The following is a 24,497-nucleotide window of genomic DNA, read 5'->3' on the forward strand; positions in this document are numbered from 1 at the left end:
TTCAAACAGAAGGTATGGGAAAATTAGTATTTTCTGAAGGGGTGAAAATTTAGACCACAAATCTAGTTTCAGTTTTGATACATTATAAAGTGCACCATTAGTCTAAATAAAAACTAAATGAAGTTTACTTGTTCATTATGTAAATTTCCTTGCCGTGAGAACATTCCAGCTCCATTAGCCTATGTCCAGAATGACATTTTTTTTTAATTTGAAGACATTGAGAGATGAGAAAATAAAAATTATTTATAGAATGTTATTAACTACATTATTTAGTAACCATGTCTTTCATACTAGTTATACAACCTGGAAACAAAAAAATCAAGTGGCCAAACCTCATGGTTTAGGATGAATTTGGCTTATTTATAAGAAAAGCAAGATTTTCCTGGTGACAGACTTTATCTTTTAGGTAAATGAGGAAAATGTACTTTCAAATTCTAATAGTACAATGATCAATTCTGTCTCAAAGTCTTGACTCGTATGGTAGATCAGTTTAAAGAAATGAAAACTGTTTTCTCCTTGAAAACTAATTAACTGGAATAGTAAAGTTGGTCATCCTTTTTTCAAATATAAGTTTTACTTCACTTACTCACATCCACGGTCTTTAAAGGAGTATTAAAGTATTCTTTCTTATGCCAAAGAGTTCATGAAAATGAATGTGAACTAAGGGCAAATTTTAATATGATTTGTCTCATTTTCCTAAAACTTCTATCTGTGGAAAAAATTCTAGTGTCTCTGGGACCAGCCAAGGTTAGAGTAAGACCCCCTGCCAGGATACTATAACCTCCAAGTTTCAAAAATGTTGATAATTCCAACCTAGGAGAACTCGCTATGGGACCACCAAAACTGAGACAACTCTAGTAGAACTCTGATAATTATCATAAAACAAGGAGGTTTCTTCAATAGCCCTTGAAATATATTTAAATATCTTATATTTAGCCTCATAATATCTCTATTGGCTTCTGGTGTTAAAGTAAAACTTGAGAAAAAAGTAGAAAATTTGAATCAGTGCTGGGTAATCAAGTGGCAAAGTAACCTCTCAGAATGTGTCTGGCCAATGTGAACACTTGTCAACAGGTATCACTCAAAAACTGTGGTATAGTTACTTGAAAAACTTTAACTTGTGGCCAAAATTAAGAATGGGCAAAGCAACAGCAACAATCACACCAACTATTTTGACTGTTCTATCTTTTAATGAAGAGGGGGTTACATAGAAAGATGAAGGAGCATAGAGTTTGAAGGTGGAACACGCAGCAGGGCTAAGTCTGTCCGTCTGTGTGACCAAGGCAAGTCATTTAAATTAAGAGCCTCAATTTCCTCCTGTCTAATGGAACATGACAGTCCAGACCCTTCTACATTATAAGGTTGTTGTGAAGATCTAATCACAATGAAATACACTTATAGATAGTTATCTGCTGGTAAATATTTATATATTTTCAATTTGGGGAAGGTGTAATAAAATGTATTTATTTATTTTAACAGAGATACTGAGGATTAAACCCAGTACCTAGTTCATGCTAAGCATGCACTCCGCCACTAAGCTATACCCTCCCCCTGCTGATAAATATATTTTGTCTTGGAAGAAGGTCTATTTTATGTCAGCAGAGCTTAAAGGTCTACTGCTAACAGCTGAATTACACTAATGAGCCTGAGTAATCAAAAAGGAAGCATGCTTTATTAACTAACCTGTATAAAAAAGAAAGTTATGGAGCCTGGAGGAGAAATTTTCCTTTCACCTTGGTACTTGTTCTTACTTTTCCCTGAAATAGAGATTATGATATTCCACCACTAATTCCCAAGCCTTAGTTCTGGCTTGGAAATTGGAGGAAAGGGTCCAAGGACACATAACTGAGAGCACCAGTGAGTGTCCCAGAGCAGACTGTAGAATCATAGATGCTAATTTGTAAAATTACCTTGCTATTCAGACTTCAGGCAGTTAGACACACGTTTAGACTCTTAATCTTCAGTGTCAGCATAGTAATATTACCTCTGAGGTTAATGAGCTGTGAAGTGGGCCTTTCTACCTTCCTTCCTTTCTTAAACCTACCAGGAAAATATCATAAGTTTCTGTGCTTCCATATTATCTCTTTTTGGTCTCTATAATGAAAATACAGTGGTGTGTAAATTCTGGCAATGTATATGGCAAAGTTCATTTCTATTTTCTAAGTAATAGTAGAAAAGGAAGGAAGGTAAAACTTTTCATGCCATTCCATAATCGAGCAAGCTAGGACACCCCTGCCTGAGTCCAGTGTTTACAAAAGCACCTAAATGCAGAGCTGCCAGCCTGGGTCCATGTGTCAAATTCTGCTGAAGCCCTGAAAGCACCTGTTGTGAAAAGCTGGAAAAAGGACTTGGCTACCAGAACTTATGTTGATTTTTGTCACCCTTTTGAGCAAATATCCTTTGCAGATCAATAGTGTACTGGTTTGTCTTTAAGAATGTTTTCTTTTGAATTTCCTTTCCTCTCAATGTGGTTTTAGACACTAGTCCTTTTAAAAATGAACCTTTTCATGGAGTAGAAGAATACAATACTTAGAGTGGTCACATGCTCAGGTTCAAAGATGCTATTTTTGTTTCTTTTTCTGCAAGTCCTATTTCCAGTTAATTGCTCCAAGACTAATTACAATTCATCACCTATTGTAGATTTAGACACTATATTGTCAACACAATATGAAACAGCATTAAAATTCATGTTATTATTTAATGGTGTTGAAAAAAATTCCAAAATGTACATTTTTTGCTTTTTCAAGTTTAGAATTTTCCATTTATTTTATAGTAAAAGTAGCAGAAAATATGTTCCTTATAAGTACTGAGGCATCATTATTGAATCAAATTTACAGCAACTGTGCTTTTTAAGAGTTCTTCTGTAAGAAATATTCAGAGTTATTAGCCAGGCAGGGTGGGAAATGCAAGTATGAATGCAAAGGATCCAGTGTTTTTCCAGCAGGGTACTGAAAACTCATTCTTCTTGGTGAGGAGAAGGTAAACAACTCTCTCTTTACTGTGATTCATTTCTTGGTCTAAGTTATTTCCCAAACCAAGAGTGGACTCTCTTCTGAGTTTCTGTTGACTTATCTGGCTGCCAACAAAGAAAGTTTACTAGTCTCTTGGAATCATTATAATTATATCCTTGTGGGCACTTATAAGGAACCATCAGCTCTGTCCTTGCACACCCCACTTCTAGGCTGGCATCCATCTGGGGGTGGTGAGAACTTAAAAGAAGGCATTTTTTAACTTACTTCATACTTCATAAATCAAATATTATCCCTTCAAATAGCACTCAAATCCCATCTTGTTCATAAGTGCCAAGCTGAATCAGATCTAATTTTACTTTCTTGTTTATGATTGCAAATAGTATTATTCACGTATTTAAATTTTAGTAAATACTATGTCAGTTACTATTTGCATGCCACAGAATGCTAGTAATTAAAAAAAAAAATTAAGAAAGTCAGACCTCCAATGGTCTTGATTCAAGTAAGTTCTGACCAAAGGTTTAACCAGAATGTTTCTGAATTCAGTGCTACTAAAAAAATGTTTATTTATTTATGTATTTATGTAACACTTCTCCTTTGAAAAGAGAATTTGAGGTAGTTTCCAGAAATGTATACAAACCTATGTAAGAAAAACAGACCAATCTGTGGAAACTAAAGCAATGAGAAAGATAAATAGATTGGAAAAAAAATTAAGGTAGATTAAATTAAGGTTAGTACCCACAATGCCAGTCCCAGGGTCCTTCTAGATGTGCTATATATGGATGGCAGTTTTGAAGCAGGTTATTCTAATAATCCAGTAAATATAGTTTGAAAGTACAGTCAGGCATGAGATTAGCCAAAATCAAAGCCCTGAGAGAGAGCATAGTTGTTCCAGTTCCTGTGATATGTGAGGAATTTTTCCCATGGTTCCTCAGGGACCGTGAGTGGACACTGAGTGCTTAGTGACTGTTAGTGGGCATGTAGACCTCTGAGAAGAAGGTGAAGTGAATGACAGCGTTGAAGGGTGGGGGTGAAGGGGGATGTCTTTATCATTTTTAATGTGAGCTTCTAGTGATTAATGAGTTTGAGATGCCAGGTTTGAGTATGTGTGCTTCATTCCAGGAGAGCTGGAGTCCAACAGTTTGGATAGGGGCTAAATTCGTGGGAATGGAGTTTTCTGCCTAGGTTCCTGAGCAACCCTTAGGGCAGATTCATCAGAGTAAGCCCCTGTGCACCAAGAAAGCAGGCCCACTACTTACTACTTACAAATCTTCTGGGGCTCTCATCAAATAAGGGTCCCCAATTCCTGGATCTCTGGAATTCCTATGCTCTTCCATTCTTAATACATGGAGAAGGGATCAGGGATCTGGATATCTAGCGGAGACTTGTTCTACTTACTGGAGAATGGCACTTTGAAACTCAGAGATACAGAAGGCAGATTTAAATATAGTCATTTGGTGATCACCTGTCCTATTTAAAATAGAGGCCTCAATTTCTTAGCATGACTATTGTTAGCAAAAGAGACTCTTACTGAGTGACTACTCTGTGCAAGTTACTAGGTAAACACTAATGTATTTTCCAAGAGAAGATGGAAATTTTGAGACCCCTTCAGAAGCGTCAAAGCTTATATAATTAGCAGGGAGGCAGGCTTTAAGAAAATATGAATATAAAATTTATAAGACTGTGTGTGCAGCCCATGCCAGTGAAGTGAAGCGTAAGCCTCATTAACTTCATTAAAAATCTCTCTGATGGTTTCTCTTGTAATCCTCAGAGCAACCAAGGATGCAGGTAATATTCTTTCTATCTGATATAAGACAGAACTTCTTAGGTTAATCAGACGGTTAATATCCAATTATTGGTGTTGCCAGAGTTTTCAAATAAAAATATAAGACTGTCAGTTAAATTTGAATTACACATATACAAATAATTTTTAATATAAGTGTGTTCTATAAAATGTTTGGAACATATATATGTTTAAAAATTATCTGTTGGTATCTGAAGTTCAAATTTAACTTGGAAGTTTGTATTTTGTCTGCAACCCTATCAATGATAAAAACCCAGGCTTTTGAACTCAGGTTTCTTGTATACAAAGCTCAAGTGTATATCACTCCTTCCCTATTATAACTGCCACATGCTTAACAATTGTTAAACCCAATAGTTTTCTCATTAAATAAAAATAATCTTGGGTGGTAGGGTATAGCTCAAGTAGTAGAGCACTTGCTTAGCATGCATGAGGTCCTGGGTTCAATCCCCAGTAACTCCTCTAAAAATAAATAAACCTAGTTACCTCTCCCCATCAAAATAAAAAAATAAAATAATTAAAAAAAATAATCTTCACATTAAAAAATTTTATTTAAGTAACTGAAAATGTATATAATATTATACTCTCAAAAACTCTTAATTCAACAAACAATAATAGTTAATTATAGAAAAACATTAAATACAAACCAAAAAAAGAAAGAACACTTATAATCCTCTCTTTTGTAAGTAACTTCTTCATCATTTAGTTTATACACTCTTCTGATGTTTTATATAAATAGCTGTATATATGACTTAAAAAAATAGAACCAGCACTATATATCCTTTGAAATACAAAGTGACTTAGGAAAAAAAAAAGGAAACAACAAAACTTTATTTTCTTTTCTTTGTGCTTGGCCTGGTATGTGATGATAGAGATTTGGCAATCAATTGTCCAGATTTGGATTGCAAAAATCAGCAAGTAGAATACCAGATGTGAAATGTTCCCTCTGAAATTCTCACTTCTTTTGAAGTGTGAGATTAATGATCTGTATCAGATGGCTGATACTGTTATAGTCAGACTTAATGTGAAGTATTTCAGATGGCTACAGGATGATAACACGTGTGGCTGACAAAAAGCCTCTTGGAATTGAGATAAATTGGCTTAGTCTCATCACCATGATTCACTGTCTCATAAAGCAATGCAGGCAAGAAGAAAAAAAGAATTAAGTTCTTATTGCAGATTAAAAATAAATAAGTGACTTTCTTAGTGATATATATGTCAAATTTCTCTACTAGAATTGCCATGGATGTCATATGTACCCTTTATATTATAAAGTAGATATTAGGTTTCCTTTCAGAGGAAGGGACAAATAGAGAAAAAAGGATAAATTGTCATGAATGTAGGACTTTTGAGATAACCAAGAGAAGCATACAAGTCAGCTTTTTACAGATAAAACTGTTTTCCTCTATGGAATAAGCCTATGGTAAGCAAAATCAGTGGCCCAGATTTTGCTCAAGTGCAGAATTTAGGGATGTGTTGAGATGAAGCAAATGGAAGTGTCAGATAAATTATTGGCAAAATGTTCTTCTATACCTGAATTACCTTATTTGGCCATGTAGACTTAGCTCAGATCTCCTGACAATTTCCTGAAATTTTTTAATTTAGTGTACCTGTTCAAAGTAGAATGGTCAACACAGACAATCACTTGTGATTTTCCCTAAGGATGACCCACTCTTGGCTCCATCCCTGACTTCCATCTTTGTAATCAACTCCTACTGTTAACCTGGAGGAGGGGCTAGGTGACAATGTCTACAGTTAACAGATATTCCACTATCAGTTCCTTAGTAGAATAGAGAAGAGGAACCCTGGAGACTTGGAAACTAGTCATGGATCTAACGATGTCTGCACACAAGTTTCCAGGTTGGCACAATGTCAACTTATCCAACTTGCACATTATTTATCGTAGCTCTCAGTGTCCTCACCTATAAAAAAAAGCAGTGGGATTTTGTTGATTCTTTGAGGCCACTCTCTGGATTCCTAGCTCTAACTCTTGAGTTATTTCAAAGTTATTTCTTGTCTTTAAAAAAATTCTAGATGCATATTTCTGCTTGAAATTTCTTTGAGCAGCTTACTTCTGCTGAAAAGTTACTACCGGGTTTACAGAACAAGCATCTGTTTGTGAACTAGGGATAATCACTGCAGCAAATTCCTGCTGCTATTTTGAGGATTAAACAGTAAAATATATATTCTATATGTGTGTTTTACCATTAGAATTTCTTTTTTTAAAATTTCAGTTTTGTTGTATATATATATATTTTGTGAATAAATTATATGTATATATTCATGTATATGGATAAGTAGAGATATATAGACATAGTAGTGTATGTATTGAAAATAATCTGAACTAATACATACCGAAGTCTCTTTAGTCCAGTGCTTTTCAGTTTATCTGTAGTGAAGAAATAAGGTTTTTTAAAGTTGTTATTATTGTTATTTCTAATCCCACAGGGACCAGAAGTTTTGTAAAATATAATGAGTGTCAAACTGCTATTAAAGTTTCTGTTTATTCTCTCCCAGCAGACTCGTTACAAACAGTTTGAGACATACCATCCCAGGTCTGTGGACCACATTTTGAGTAGAGTAGCTCTAGGGCATGAAATTACATGAAACTTTCACTTTCTTTTTTTAATATTTTGTGTAGTTTTATTTTTAAAGTAGATTTTGTTTCTATAATAAAGGGAAGATAGAAAAATAAAGTTAATTTTAGTAAAATTAATTTAATTTTATATGTGCATATGTATATGACCTGAATAATATACTCTCAATTGTTAATCTAAGTCATCTCTGGTTAAAAATACCCTTTTTTAGGAGAGAGTTGTTTGTATTTCTCAGTCTTTCATGATCACCCATTACAAAAGAAAGACTAATTGTAAAGACTGTTACCAAGTTGGATCAACACAACTTTTCACTTCCAGTTACTAGAACTATTCTTTTGAAGGGATTTCTGAAGGGGAACTTTTGTAAGTTTTTAGTCCATTCCAGTTCTAGCTCTTTATAAATTCTAATTAAAAATAGATGTGATTTGGCACCCCAAAATATTACTCATCAATTTTCATTCATCAGTGAACACTCGTTTAGACAAGCCACAAAGTTTCCTGAAGAAGTTCTTTAGGGAGTAGTTGCCTGGCTTCTAGCAGAAGTTGACCCACTACTTTCAAGTCAGCTGATGTTGGTATTCAACATGTTTGATTTTTCTAGCTAACATTTGGATACTCATTTATTAATTTACCAAATGTTAATGAGCATAGTACTATCAATCAGGCATCGCGCTACTCCCCGAGAATAAAATGTGGAGGAAAGAGACACAGTCCTTGTCCACCTGGAGCGGAAAACTGGCAGGGACGGCTGATAAGGAGCAAGTACCTGCTCTGGCAGCAACGTGGAGAGGGGAGGGAAAGGAGAGTGAGAAGCGCGTGGACACTGCTTAAAAGTTAACCAGCTAACCAGGTATTAGCATGATTCATTTCTTCAAAGGGTCTATTTTACTCTACACAGAAGAGTCACGAGAACGCTGCTAACCGATCTCAGATTTTATTTTAATTAAAAAAAGAAAGTTTCACTTGTTTATATGAAAAAGCAAGAAAAGTTTGGAGAACATAAAACAGCTTCTTGAACGGGTAATATAGCAGCACACGGGATTCTACTGTGTCGTTCAAGGGCTACAGTGTGGATGCTGACATCTGCTATTAACATTCCAGGGTAGATATACACTTGCCAACTCACCAGTTTAAAATTTAATGATGGGTTTCTTGATGATTTTTGTCTTGAGACTGGTTGGGGGAATTCTTGGACAGTTGATAGGTGAGGTTGGAAATTTAATTTTATTTCAGAGAGACTTCCACCCATAAATATGAGCACTAATTTATCCTTTTCTTGTTTCAATATGGGAAACATAAAGTTTTCAAAATAACAGCTAACATGTTCTGTGCACTTGCTACATGCCAGTAAAGTACTGTACTAAATGTCACAAGCAGATCTCTTAACCTTATGAAAGAAGTACTATTTTTATTTCATTTTTCATATGAGGAATTGAGATTTGGAGAAAATAAGTCAGTTACCCAAGGTTACAGAGCAAAAGACAAAGCCAAGCTCACAGCCAAGCAGCTTGAGGGTGTAACCTTCCTCCGCACTCTACTTCCAGAGGCATCATCAGTGGCCCCATGACCATGACTGCAATCTATATTAAGAAGTGGTGCACATTTTCTTAGGCGATTAGGTCCTCTCTTTAGAACAGGTTCAGAAATCAAACCCACCAATTTCATGGTGTATTAAGTAAATGTCAAATAATAATCATAATGAAAATAATAAGAAAGAACCAGGTGCTCTTCGATCAAAGGGAAGCTGAAGTCTGAGATAGGGAGAAATTTTAGCTCAGTCTTCACAGAACAACAGCTGGTCCCAGCCATCATCAGCTCCAGTGCAGTTACATCAACTGCACCCAGAGTGAGTGTGATCAGGGCCTTTCCCTTTACAGGACAAACACTTGGCCTCCATGTAACTCCAGCTAGAGCGGCTTTGTCCAGCTATTGTTCTTCTCTCTTAGCCAGGGCTATTTTAGCATGTGAGTAAAGAGGTACTTGCACTGCACCCCCCACCCCAGCCCACACACATGCCCTCCACATAAGGAAATTCACCGTTCCCTTAGCACATGAGGCCGGTATTGTTTGGCCCAAACCCATAATTGCACCACTTATGAGGAGACATGAGTGCATATCAACTCCCGCTCAGTATTGATCAAACTGAATCTTTCTAAAAATGATTTATTGTTCCAGCAGCACTTTCCCTCTGGATGCTTACACAGATATCAAATCATTTGCACGAAAAACTAAACTGAAATAAACCAAAAAAAAAAGAAGAGGACCATGAATACCTATAAGATGGTCTCGAGTTCACTATTCCCACGCCCTTTAAGACATGCATCTGCTCTTTCCTGGCCGCTGGGCTGTTATTCTTGCCTTTCTCAGTGAATTAAACAGATCTGAGGGCACCTGTTACCTGTATCTAAATATGAGGCCACCATCCGCTGGAATTTATAATTTCATCATGCACTATTTGCTTAGGAATTAAAAATGACTAAAAGTAACAGACAGATTAGTTTCTAGTTTCTACTCTTGAGTCCACATAACTTTCGGCTACCCAGGATCAGAGGAATTGTTCAGAACCCTTTATCTTTCCTTCATCTATCCTTTTTTTCCCCCAATGGAAAAAAATTAATTAAATAATCCTGAACAAATGCATTAGTTGTTTGAGGATTTGAAAAGCAAAGTAAAGATATCACCTTGCCAATTCTGAAAGAGATTTAAAGCTGTATTTGAATACAACTGTGTTATTACAGCTCTGTGCTTATTATTTATTCATTTACTCAACAGTTATCCCCACTGAATACTAACTGCATCTAAAAATACTGCCATTTCCCAGAGGGAGAGAAGGAGGAAAATCATTGTCCTTCTTACCCAACCCCCTGACCTAGTGCAGAATACAGACATGTACATAAATAACCATAATGTAAGGCACAGTATAAGTTCTATAAAAAAAGATTAAGATGTTATGAAGAGAAACCCTCTCAAGCTGGCCCCAAAAAAGATGTTTCCTGGCTTCCTTAGCCATAAAGTCCAAATGCAGATCTAGTTGTAGGCTAGGCTTCATCCAGCAGTTTAAATGTCTTCCCTAGTGGATAGTCTGAGCCCTACAATCTTACCTTTTGGTAGCAACATGGCTATAAACTTTCCACAGCTTACATATTTTTACCCCACATCTAGGAAAAAAGAGAAAGATTCTGTTTCACAGACACCCCAGCAAAATCTCCTCTCGTCCCTTGGACTATGATTGTCTTGAGTGCCCAATCCCAAACCAATCATTTTGACCAGGAGTATGGGTATTCTAATTGGCTTAAGGCAATCAGGGCACAGCCCTTGGGTTAAGAAAGAGATCAAGGCCACCAAAACCACATGGCTGAGAATAGAAGGGGTGGCTTCCCAAAGAAAATCAGGATTGTGTTAGCCAAAGAAAGGAAAATGAATGCTGGACAGGCAATACCTCACAGTAGGAAACAATTCTGAGAGGGGTAGGGGGAAGGAAGAGGGTAAGAAAGATGGCTCCTTAGAGACCCTGCTCTCCAGGGGTCTTAATTAGAAGATAAGAACCATCTATGATTGAAGATATGACACAGATGCCTTTAGTCCACAATCCCTGCTGGAGTGCCACTTGTCCCCCACTAATCACTCCTTGAAAATGACACCAGAACTGCTTTTAAGAGTCCCACAAGTTCATCAGCTCCTCCCCACCTGCCTCACCACTACATGATTGTGGCCATAGTTTTTGCTGATATTTGGGCAATAACTGAATTAAAACTATAACAGAAATAGTTTTCAAGGGGCTCCTAGTAGGGTAGCCATGGCTTGTAGCATAGCCCTTCTATTAGAAATATGACCAAACTTCATTCCCTTCATGAAAAATCACTGAGCCTGAGCACGCAGATATGGCTGCCATTTACCAAAAACCTGCTGCAAAGGAGAAGATGGTAATTGCTTTACATGCATTGTACCTGATCCTCCAAAATACACCAGACATGAGGGAAATACTATTTTTATACCCATTTTAGAGATTAAAACATTGATGCTTAAAGTTACAGGGAGAAGGTAGTGAAAATGAAATCTAAACTTAAAGATTTCTGACAACAAATCCTATGCTCTTAATCATTATACCTTATAACTAAATTTGATGAGCTAGAAACTCTTGAACTGTATATAATTCATAAAGTGAGATACACTTGCTTTATGTTGTACAGATTATGAATTGGCAACCCAAAACACCTGAGGAGATTTTATAGTCTTTGTTTCCAGAAGAGTTGAATTTTGAATATGCCCAATTTCCCACAGTAATGAGGAGAACTAGAATATAAAAATATCTGAAACAGTGGTCTTTAAAGAAATTATTTGTATTTTTCTTTGGAACACATTATATTATGTCCCCCTTCATATACATGTACATATTCATTATATTAACTGATTAAAGATGTTTGGATTCATGAGTAATAAAATAAGTTTCTATTTGCTGAATACACACTGATGAAATTTAGGGGTCACTGAATATCTTTAAATGGCTGGGAGATACTTTCCATGAATAATGCAGTCATTTAAAGGTAAACCAAAATAGTCAGTGAATCGTATTGCAGTAGTCTATGAGCTGAATCCATTTCACTCTAATCTAATTCTAATAGTTTCTAGATGCATAACTAGGGGCATTATTTAATGTCTCTAAACGTCAGGTTCCTGCTTTGTATAACAGGAATAGCAGTGGCACCTTCCTTACAGATGACGTTGCATGTGTTAAGTGTGTAGTACTGTGACTGACCCACAGTAAGTGCCCAGGAAAGGTTATCTTCATCAGCTATTAATAGAGTCAGCTTTTTATTCTCCCTTCTTCCCCTCTGCTCTCTTCTATGTAAGTTCATCCAAAAGAAGCAATAATTCTATAGATTTTTAGTATTTCTATAGAAATACTGATACCTTTCCCTGACTATACCCCTCCAAATTACAACATTTTACCTGCTGGGGCAAGGAAATTACCACTGCAAGAATTTTCACCTCATTTGGACCTATCAAACATACTCAGCATATTCTTTTTCCTGGCCCTACCTAAATGATGTCTTGACAGCATTAAATCATTCTGATTTCACAAGGGAGAAAAAGTTTTGAATTCTTTATACTAAAAAAAAATTAATTAGAAAAAAATAATTATGAATGAGTGAATGGACTTATCAGCACACTAGTTTTGTACTTGGAAAACAAGCAAAAATATAGTCTAGGACATTTTTGCAATCCAGGGGACAACTGGCAAGGACTGGAGACATTTTAGGTTATCACAACTGTGTGTGTGTGTGTGTGTTGAGGGATTGCTCCTACCTAGTAGGTGAGATCAAGGATATGCCAAACACCCTATGATGCACAGGACAGCCCCTACATCAAAGAATTATCAGATTCAAATTTTAGCAGTGCCAATATTGAGAAATCTTGGTCTGGACACATTGCCATTGATGGTAAAGATGTATTTACTTCGAGTACGTTCTCCAGCATAACCTCCAACATGATCCTATTTAGTTAGAAATACATTATTATAATAGCCAGATTTTAAATTATTTTTTCTACTTCGTTCCTTCTTCCAAAGGATACAAAATTATATTTGAACCCATTTAGTGGCCTGGGGAAAACCAGATTCAGATGCTTTCAGAAGTGCCACCTTTGACATGTTTTTTCACTTGTTAAATGATAGTTTAATAGCCTTCAGTCATCTGCAGAAAGGGCCTACCATTTCCACTGTGGGAATCCATGTGTGTGTGTCATGGGGTCACACATAAGAAACCATGATTTACTAGGACGTTACACTGCATGACAAGGCCTTTGGAAACATTCTTTACTGTTCCAATGAGACCTGTTGTTTCAGACCCAGAGAGGGTCTGTGACAGCAGAAAAGACAAGGGGATTTTTTTTTTCTATAAACATACATAAAACACAAATAAAATGACTCCAATTCTCAAATTGTTTCATGGGTGCTTTTTGTTAGGTATAGAAGGAAGGCAAAATCAAACACATCTGATTTTTGCAGAATATAAAACTTCTCAGCAGAGTTTCACGTTCACCAAGTTTCTGTTGCTATTTTGACTTTTCCAAAATTGCGACATCCTGTATCTTAGTGGTGTGAAACTGAAACAAATCAATACAACACGTTCCACTTGTAAGAATATGCCATTTTTGAATTAATCACACGGATGACTAAACTACAAAATTGTTCTTTGGCATAGCACTACAAAAATATATATTAAAAATATAAACAGTGTTACATGAAATACGTATTGCTACATCACCTTAGAAATGTATTTACCCTTACATAGTTAACTTTCTCATTTATTTACATTTTATAGAAATCTAGGATGTATCTTTGAAACTCTAAAATTGCATATAGAATGGGGAGAAATTCAGATGTTTGCGGTTTATGATTTAGTCTGCATGAATACCTAGGCGCTCCCCCCCCCCCCCCATTTTGGTTTAGTTTCAAATAGCGCAAGCGTGTGCTTGACTTCTCTTCTTCACCTGCCAAGTTTTCTCTTGGTTCATAGTAAACAGAAGAGACTTTAGAGAAAAAGCACCTCCTTTGAATATGACATTAAAAAGAAAGAAGCTTTTCTTTCTTTGCTTCTAATTTTCATTTGGAAGGCTTGCATTTTGTAACTTTTTCTTAAAACTGCAAAACTTTTCCTTAAAATGTTTTAAACTTAAAATGAAAGGTGTTACTAGGGAAACAGCCAGGAGATTTGAAAGCTTTTTCATCCCTCTTCCTTCTTCATTTAAAATTAAAAAATATGGAACACCAGTTGATCCACATAAACATTTAATTGTACTTCAGTTTCTAAAAGTTTTTAAGTATAATTGTCATTTTTAGATGAATTCTGAGCTGAAAGGCAACCACAATAGAAAAAGATGATTGAAATGTTTATTTTCTCTTATTTCACAAAATAACTCCTAAAACATAGGTTTAACTGAGTTAAATAATTTTGGAGATATGACATTCTAAAGGATTTTGGCGATAAATCAGTACCAAAACATAATAAATCAAAATTCTGATGTTAGGGATCATTTATTCTTAAATGAGGCTATTTATTCTTAAAATACTTGATTTAAAAGCTAACTGTAAGGCTGATCTTCCTTATTCAATAAAGATTGAGCAATTGCCTAAAACATGTCAAGTATAATTAATGAACAATGCCCTTGTCATTTCTAAGTGCAATGGATCTGTTAACTAGCAAATCTATGCATTGCCCAGTGCAGACTGTGCTTTGAATTTTGATAAATTCAAAGGAAATATAGACAAATGCATATAAATATATTACTGTATTTTAGGTGGGCTTGGTCTTTGAGTTTAGGTTGAAGAAGTTAATTTGATTCTAAGGTTCTATGAAAGAGGTAATGGTCAGGAAAAACAAGGACATTAAATAAATCAGTGAATGAATGATGAGACTTGCCCTAGCAGGTGTTAAAATACACTATGTTGCTTGGTAACTAAAAAAATATTTACACAGGGGTAGAAAAATTGATCATTGGAAAAAATTAGTCAAGAAACAGGCCATTTATACATGGAAATTTAGTTTGAGATAAAGGTGGCATTTCAAACAGAGGTATTTGAAAGGCAGATGAAAATATCTATTGAAGTTTAAATATGCATATACCTGGATGAGGTAACCATACTTTCAGAAAACTGTTCAAAGGAAATACTATCATAAATGCAAAAGAAGGTAAGCAAAATGATACTCATTGCTTTATCGTTTGCAATAGCAAAGTATTTAAAATAGACTAAATATACAAAGAGATATTTTAAATATATATTATAAACAGAATGGAATATAATGAAACCTTTAAAATAAATGGTATAGACATATGTATGAGTATGGAATTCTCTCAAGAAATATTAAGTGAATGAAAGCAAGCTACAAAATGCGTAAAGAATGTTGCCATTCATATAAATAACCAGAAAGAAACATGTATGCATGGACATATTTCAAAGTACATAGAAAGGGATTGGAAGAATATACATCAAATTGTTTACAGGGTCTATCTCTAGTAAGTAGAGGGAAATTTGGGTCATGGGTGCGAATGGGGACTGTTAATTGAAGAAAAATAATATCTCTGTATTGTTGGAAGTTTAAAGAGAAAAATGAAAAGAACTCTACACTTGCACTATCCAATAAGTAGCCACTAGCCATATGGGGCTGTGGAGCTCATGAAAAGCAGTTAGTGTGACTGAAGAATGAATTTTTTATTTTATTTAATTTTAGTTAAATTCAATTGTAATTTCAATATCCCTATGGCTAGTGGCTACTGAATTACATAGTGCAGCTCTACACCATCACCTGTCTGAAGAAGAAGGTACAAATATACTTCCACTTACTAATACAGTCCTCCCTTGCTACCCATGCAGCATTGGTTCCAGGACCTCTGGAGGATTCTTAAGCCCTCCCAGGAAATACTTGTGCTGTGATATGAAGGCCATATACATCAGTGGTTCTGAGTGGCCCCAGACCCGCAGCATAGGTAACATCTGGGCACTTTAAAAATGCAAATTTATCTAACCTCACTCTGAATCTACTGGATCAGAAATTCTGAGAGTGAAGCCCAGCAATTCATGTTTTAATTAAGCCCTCCAAGTAATTCTGATGAAGGCTAAAGTTTAAGAACCATTACCTTATACTGCTGCTTTTCAAACTTAGCTACACACTAGATTCATCTGGAAAGTTTTCAAAAGTACAGATTCCTAGGTCCCATCTCTAAAAATTCTGATTTAATAGGTGTCAGGTGCTGCCTAACCATCAGGATTTTCATGTACAGCATTATAAGAACTACCACCTTTCACTGTAGCATAAAACCTTGCTTTTCAAATTAGGATCTCTGGACCAAAGGCATTGGAAAACAGACGGAACTTGTCAGAAATAAGAAATGTCACACCACATTCCAGACTTAGTAAATCAGATCCGCAAGTGATTTTTATGCATATTAAAATTTAAGAAGCACTGGTCTGGACAAACACTAGAACAGCATTATTTAATAGAATTATTTCAGTTGATAGAAAGGTTCTGTATCTGAGTTGTCTGTACAGTAGCCTCTAGTCATATGTGGCTGTTGAGTACTTGAAATGTGTCTAGTGCAGTTTGGAAACAAAATGTTCTAATTAGTTTAAATAGCCACATATGGCAAGTGTCTACCATGTTGGACAATGTAGAGACTGCTCTAGAGAAAGAACAATCATTTCAAGTTTATGATTACATAAGTAAATAATTAAAGTTTGCCATTGTTAAAACATTTGACATTACCTCATTTGTATAGTTAAAGGCAAGGACTGGACAGTAGGCAGTATCATCTGGTAGGAGAATTGTGTGCCTATCGTTTTCTTTTCTGGGTACTCAGTAACTTTCTTTGGTACACAAGTGTTCCATAATCCCTGACACTCTGTTAAGTCTGTTTTCCATTATCCCCATAACTTACCTATTTAGATCTTATTTGAGAGAACTGTTGATTGTTTATTAATGGGAAAGGACTAAATCGAGGATTTGGAACAGAAAAGAAAAAATTGAATGGAGGTAATTTGGGGCAAGCTTGAAAGGAAGCCGATTCTAACAAACCAATGAAGAGCAAGATATTTGGTAAGAAATAAGACTTAAGGAGGTGCCTCACTTCATATCTACCTACTTTTAGGTTAAAAGCAGGGCTGTAGTATAATCACATGGATTAAGAGCCTCCGAATGCTGGGAACAAATTGTTCCTAAGGTCCTACAATTTTAGGGGTCTTCAGTCAAAAAAGACTTGATGACCTAGTAGGTGTTGCTCCTCTTTCATGGTTGAGTAATAGATTATTTTAATATTCAACATAAATGTTGAGTTGTTTGATTCAAAAGGATTAGTCATGGCCATTTAGAGAGTGTTCAGTAAACAGTGTTGAATTTTGTTGATCTTTAACATATTTTTGAACTTCAAACTTCTATTATCACTTTGCAATAATCTTTTAAAGTTATGGCCATAATTTGGTAACTGTTGTAACCATTTATGTGACCCATACTAAGTAGTCAGAAAAGAGCTTTAAGAAAACCAGTTAAGAGTTATTCCTGCCAGTTCCTGCCAGGTTTTGAAGCCTGGCCATTTGCTGTGTTCTTGGTCACATTAAGGGAAACAAAAAGCACTGTAATAGGAAAGTTGATTTCATTCCCCAGGGGCATGTTCTTCTCCCTCACACTCCCAGGAAGGCAGTGCTCTCTGATCTAAAAGACAGAGTTCAGTTGTAGGAGATAGTGTTTTCATGGCATAAGTCAAGAACTAGGGGCATAACTATAGAGCATGTGCAGCCTTTTGTCGGGAGGTTAGCAACACATGGGAGGGTGACAGAATGAATGAGATTGGATTTGGAGCAGAGAGAAGCATTGGATTAGGAAACAAGTATAGACAGTCGAGGAAAAAGTCTACAAATTGAAACCAGAAAAAATATAGGAGGGAACACAGAAAGTGTGTAGAATTTTTAAATAAAGTAACAGATTGATCTGGATTCAAGACTCAATTTTTCCCCCTTACTAATTAACTGATCTTGGATGGGTTAGTTTCCTTATATGTCAAATTGGGGTAGTAATAGTACCTTCTTCATAGGGCTGTTGTGAAGGTTAATTGAGATGGTTTTATAACATATTTAGCAAGTGCTCAGCAAAGGTTATTTTACAAGAGACAGGAAGTGATGTGAAGTGTATGAAAAATGCATAAATTACAGGAACTCATGAAAGCAAAGGACAGTGAAAGTGAAGACATAAAAAAAGTGCAGCAAGTATGGAAAAGATTTTTTTTTGAATGTCTGGACATTGAGTAAATTGTACAGAGAGTTTTAGAACAGAAAAATAAATGAAAATACAGAGGACAGAAGAACAATATTTAGAAATACCCTTGAATAAAAATATTTTACCTATAAAAGATAGCAGTGATACATGAGTAACAACATAAACTTACCAATGGCAAAAAAATTTGATGCCATAAATTTATATAAAATAATAAAAAGTAATAAGTAATGTGATATCTTAAATCATTTTACTATTTTTTTCTGGCTTGCTTTCCTGCAATTTCATTTATTAGGTCATCAAAATTTATCCTAAAAGGAGGTTCATTTTCAATCAATATAACTGAAAGCAGCACCAGTCACTCTTGGCATATGTGAGAGTGCAAATCATTTTTGATATTTTTTTTAATTTTGAGGAGTGTCTTTCTGCTGATGCAACAACTATCACGTGAGCTGCTAAGAGTATTTTATAGCTGCTATACTATAGCTGCTATAGTATTTTATATTGCAACATGCAATAAATTTTCAGATAAATTATTTTGAAATAAAAATTTTTGGACATCCAATGTTGATTCTCATGGAACAGTTTTTCTAAAATCACTTTTGTATAAGTCTGAATTTTAAGTGTAAATTTATACCATGGCAACTTAATGTCTCTGATATTTTCTGTAGTGTATGGAGATTGAACAAGAAGCTGAAAGTGGCATCATACTTTGCCTATAATTCAAAATGCCTATCTGTGCAGTCCATCATTGTATTTTCAATTAAAAAAGAAACATTAACTTTGAAGAAAAAGAAATACCCTTGAAAATGTGTGGAAAAACCTGACTGCATTTGTGTATAAGGATTTGACAGTTATAGCTTAGATCAGAATCTCAATTGAATTATTTTAAAATATTAAAGCCCATTGTTGTATATCTATATTGTTCTGAAACTTGCCTTTTTTCATCTAAAATCATATATCCATAGGTTTTTATTTGCATTTCATTAGCTAAACTGTTTTCAAATGTTTATTGAACATACGTATTGCTCTTCACATGAATTCCGTTTATGTGTTAGTTATCTATTGATACATAACAAAATACTCCAAAGTACAAGCAGCTTAAAATTTTAAATGAAACAAACAAAAACACCTTTGTAAAGTGTTATAAACAACCTCAGACTTTCCCCAACTCATTCTAGCAAAATTAACTGGCACCAACCTTGGAGCATGTCGTCTTGAATTTTTCTTCTTCCAACTAGGCCAGTCTAATTAAGAGTCCAATCAGGAGCCATGGATTGATTATTCAGGTCTGCTTTATCATTTTCACACATAAACACAGGGACTGCAATTGCTGTGGCACTGTACCCAAATCATTCTGGCAGGTGGCTAATCAGGATATTCTCAGTTGCAGGTGACTGAAACTCCATTAAAACTAAGTTAAACAAAATGAAGAATTCATTAGTTCACATCATGGGAAGTCCAGGTGTTAAGCCAACTTAAGACATCCAAGGGCTCAAAAGATGACCAAAACCATTCTGAATTTAGGTGTCTAGGACTTAGTCTCGTTCTCTCCTCTCTCAGTTGTGCTTCTCTCTGTTAGGTGTCCTTTCTTAGACAGATTCCAGCAGCCCCAGCCTTACGTGCTCACAGCCAGCTCCAAGTCCCAGCAGAATGAAAGAACATCTCTTTCCCCAGAAAACTGCCTTTTTCACCACAGAAAACATTCCCCACTAGAATGTAAGCTCCATGAGGGCAGGGGCTGTGTTTTCACCATTGTATCCCCAGAACCTATGATGCCTGTCACAGAGTAGTTGCTCAATATTGATTGAATGAATGAATGACTAAGATCAGACTGAGCTAAATTAGGTCACTTGTCTTCCCTGAACTACACATTTAGGCCTGAGGAGAGAAAAATACTGAGTAGGCTATATGATCACCCATGATTGAACTATCACAAATCTCATCAGTGCTTTTTCATCAATACTTCTGTTTATTAACTGTGGCTACTTAATACCATATTTTAGAGATGCATTTTGTGACATATGGCACTGAGAGAGGGGCTATCATGTTCCTCAAGGGACACTGGACTGTTATTAGAAAAAGAAAATACCGGATGTTAGAAGGCTGGAGAGGAATAGATGTCCATCCACGTAAGTTTTCCATTTCTCAAGATCATATTGGAAACTCAGAATTATTCCTTGGAATTATTTTCCAAATGAGAAAAATGCAAGCACTTTTAAGATAAAGTGAAAGAAAATTAATAGAGGGATAATTAAGCCTTTATTCCGATGCAATTACATAGGGGATTTAGATAGATAAAATGTAATTATCTGAGTAGGAATTTGGCAGGATGCCTGATTTTCAGAGATTTTATCATGAGGTTACTGATTTCTGGCTGACTCACAGAAGGAGGGCTCACCTGAAGGATTAGTAGTGCCATTTACACACTTATCAGAATTGAAGTAGCTAGAAGAATGGGAAACACCAGGATGATTTTTGCACACAGTACAAGGGAGTTATCTTTATAAACACAAATCTGAATCATCTAAAGTTTCTGAGCCTGTTATGAATGATCAAAAGAGAGATCACATTATATTCTAATTCTCTTAAAATTGGTTTGAACAATGAATGCCCTAAAGGTAGAGCTTAAATTAACCAGCTGCTTTTTCAGCAACACCTCTGTTTACTGTGCATAGTTTTATTTAATGCTGTATTTTCGAGATGCATTATATTGCAATATAATGTATATATCTGTATATGACATCTGTATGCTTTATGCATATATTTATACAATATAAGAAATAAGTAAAAATTATATAATGTGGTATTTGTATTTATCATACTTTATCATTACATACCTTCTATTGTTCTAAGTAGATCATAAACAATTTGAAGTCTAAGACCAATCAGTAAACTGTCCCTCCATTAGACTTTAATAATGTATGAGAAATATGTTAGGAACTTATTATGTAAAGTCTGCTTTGAACACGTAAAATGAGAATTCTTATGTTTTTACCAGTAAAAAACCTTTTAATATGTTTAACATGGAAGAAATGTTTGAAAGTTGTGATTTCAAGTTGTATTTGTTATATAAGTTGTTTTCCCACTTTTGATTAATCAAAGATACTTACATCTGGAAAAATCTTTCTTGCAACACCCTATTCTCACATCTTCTCCCCAAACATTTACTGATTAGCTGGGGGCAGGGAAGCGAGAGACTTAATCTTTGCATAAGTGTACAAATAATTTCCTTGCAGGTTTTTGAAATATTAGGAGAATTTACACTCATGATCACCACTGAGAACCTCAAGTTGAAAACTGCTGTCAGAATAAGGGCTTCTCTTACAGAAGGAAGGTAAGTTCCCTGAATCAACATAATAGCTGGTCTAGTGCTTTTTAGTCAAGTGTGTTTTGGGTGCTGCTCCATGGCTAGGAAGTTCAAAAAGCATTCATTGGTTTGACAAATATTTATTGAGTGCTTATGATGTACCGAGCTCTACTCTGGACCCCGAAGAACCAGAAATGAACCAAACACAAACAATCCTTAAGCTTGTGGAGCCTTTGATCAAATGGGGGAGATAGAAGAGAAACATGATCAGTCAATAAAAATACATGTCAAAAATACATGTCAGTGATAAAGAGCAGACATCATGATTTTAAACAAATTGTTCAAAGGAGTGCTACGCTGAAATCATAACATTTTGTTAAAGACTGAAAACTGTGGGGGAATGAGATATGAGGAAGAGGAGAAAGTGCAAAGGCCCCGAGGCAGAGGTAGGCCTCACACATTTGAGGAACAAACAAGGAAGCCAACACTGTCCACTCCGTTCCTCAGGTTTGAAGTTGAAGTTTAAGGTGACTTCCTAAAATCACATTTTGTTATTTCTCTTTTTTCCCACCAGTCATCATTGAGTTATACAGTGGTCATGAGGGCCATCTAAAGTTCAGGGCAGCGGTAAAACCCAGTAAAAATCTTTTCAGAGCGTCTAGGTTATTAACATTACTGTTCAGAGAACTATCTTGAAACCTCAACGTGAGCATGTTGCAGAGGACAAAACAGGTGCTTAAGCAATTCTTTCAGGGAAAGAAGTTACGGAATATGATTGTCATTGATGCTTCTGAACTATAACTACAAAGCAGCATGAGTTTTAATCATTCACAACAACTATAAAATTATTTACTTTCAACAAAGATCTGGTTTAAATAATGTTGGTAAATTTATACCTACAAGAATGTTTTTTCCAGAAATGTAATAGCATTGTTATTTTTTTCAAAGAAAAGACATAATCTCCAAAAGGGTGTATAAAATGACTATACATACAAATTAATATTTATCTCTTAGTACATGAACATGGTTTGGTTACCAATTAGTTTCCCTTATTTTGAGGGTTTTATAAAATACAGAGGGAATAACAATATAGGCAGCACATACAGAATTTCACATAACAAATAACCTATTTAAGGTAGAGAAGACAATTACTGATCTTAGCATAAACTAAGGCAAGGAAGATTTATCTAGTTGACACCACTGAAGGAAGATTTATCCAGTTGACTCTGAGAAGATAAAATGTAGAAGCAATAAATGATGGCATAAAGTGGGGTGAAATAATAAAGTAGATATAGACTCTTGCAGTTTAGAAACCTGAGGTCTCACAGCCTAACAAAACAGACCCCAGAATATGAAATTCTGGTACTAGGCCTCAAATATAGTTGGCCCTTGAAGGAAGGTGTAAATAAAAAGAATGTTTCAAGGGAGGGAAGCCTTAGAAGAAGAAAATTTCTCAGGTAATTTCAGCTAATAGCGCTATTTAACCAAGACTATCCGGGTCAAATTCCATAGTGCATTTACATAGACATTTTAAAAATCATTGGAAGTCTATTCATGAGAAAGCTCACAAATTTTACCATCTTAATGTCAATGCCTTTATTGTGAAACGACTCCACCCTCTAACAAAGAATCTTTTATTATAAATGTGTTATTCATTCAGGGAATAGGCAAAACCCTTACAGACATGCCCTTTGGGTTTGGAAAGAGAAGAAACTAGCAGATAGAGGAATACAATGAACAGACAATATCATTTTATCATAAAACAAAGCCCAAAGGGAATTTAAATATTTAAACAAATATGCAGGCATTCCCCACTTTCAAGAGCCAAGTGTATTTTGGCAGAAGGGAATTTCCATATTGTTTCAACTTTGATACAGTGGTTAGTTCTCTTCTAATTAGAATCCCAACTAAGCAAATGTTTTTCTTTTTTGGCCTTATCCAAGCCCAAATAATACGATATCTCTCACAGATAAAACACTTTTATTTCAAAACTATTTTAAAATTTTAATTTAATTCTTTAATTTCTTGAGTTCAGATAAAAACCTCATGAAGCAAAACGAGGTAAAACACCAAATTTCAAAATTGATACGTTCCTATTTCCACATGTATTGTCATTTGAAGTGTCATGTTTTCAGTAAGAGCTGGCAAAGACACTGATTAAGTTTCTGAATATCCCCAGAAAGAAAACAAAGAAACAGAAGGAAACAAAAAAGCAGATATTACTTTGATGATATAAGTATTACAGGGAAAAATGTGTGCTTCACTGGAAAACTATGCATTGTCCATGGGGACATATTTTACAAGTCTGTAAGTTGTAGAAAACTGATAGTAAAGCAAACATAATTCTTGTCTGTAGACATGTAAATAAATCCTGTCCCGTGGAGTTTATCATAACCCTTTTTGCTTGGAGAAAGTTGGATAATAGGTGAGAGCTGTATATTCTGTTCCTCTAAGTGGGCTCTTCAACACCTCATATAATTATTTCATTTTAAGTGAATTTACAGAATATCATGCTCACTTATACATAAATGCAAGCAGCAAACTACTGGACATATATGCCATTAATCTGAATTTATCCTAGAGATCATCTAAAAGCTATTTTTTTTTAACCTATTTACCTATTAACCTGAGTGTCTGGGAAACAAGCAGCTAGCTTTCAAGAGGAAGCCATAAGATCCTTACCCAATAAGTAAATGAATACAATGAATGCTAACAAGTACACTTAAAACTCATTAAAGATAAAGACCATTTTGGAGTATACTGAAGTACTGTACCTAGGCGTGTTTGAGCATAAAATCTCATTTAGTGTGCAAGATACTACAATATGAAGGAAAAGCCAATTGCCTGTAGAAAATATGCCTGAAAACAGGGTTTTTAGTAACTCACTATAAACAGGGATGGAATAAAAATGCATTGAGCATTATAAAATTTGAGTGGTAAGATCAAATCATGTGAAAACATAGGAGAAAAACATGTATGGTACATAAGTAAGTCAAAATGTGGAATTAGTTAGGGTCAAAGCTAATTGTGAGTTAGACATCTCTCACCACTAATAAT

This window comes from Camelus dromedarius, chromosome 8, assembly GCF_036321535.1.
Source record: "Camelus dromedarius isolate mCamDro1 chromosome 8, mCamDro1.pat, whole genome shotgun sequence".
In the NCBI taxonomy this organism is placed as follows: Eukaryota; Metazoa; Chordata; class Mammalia; order Artiodactyla; family Camelidae; genus Camelus; species Camelus dromedarius.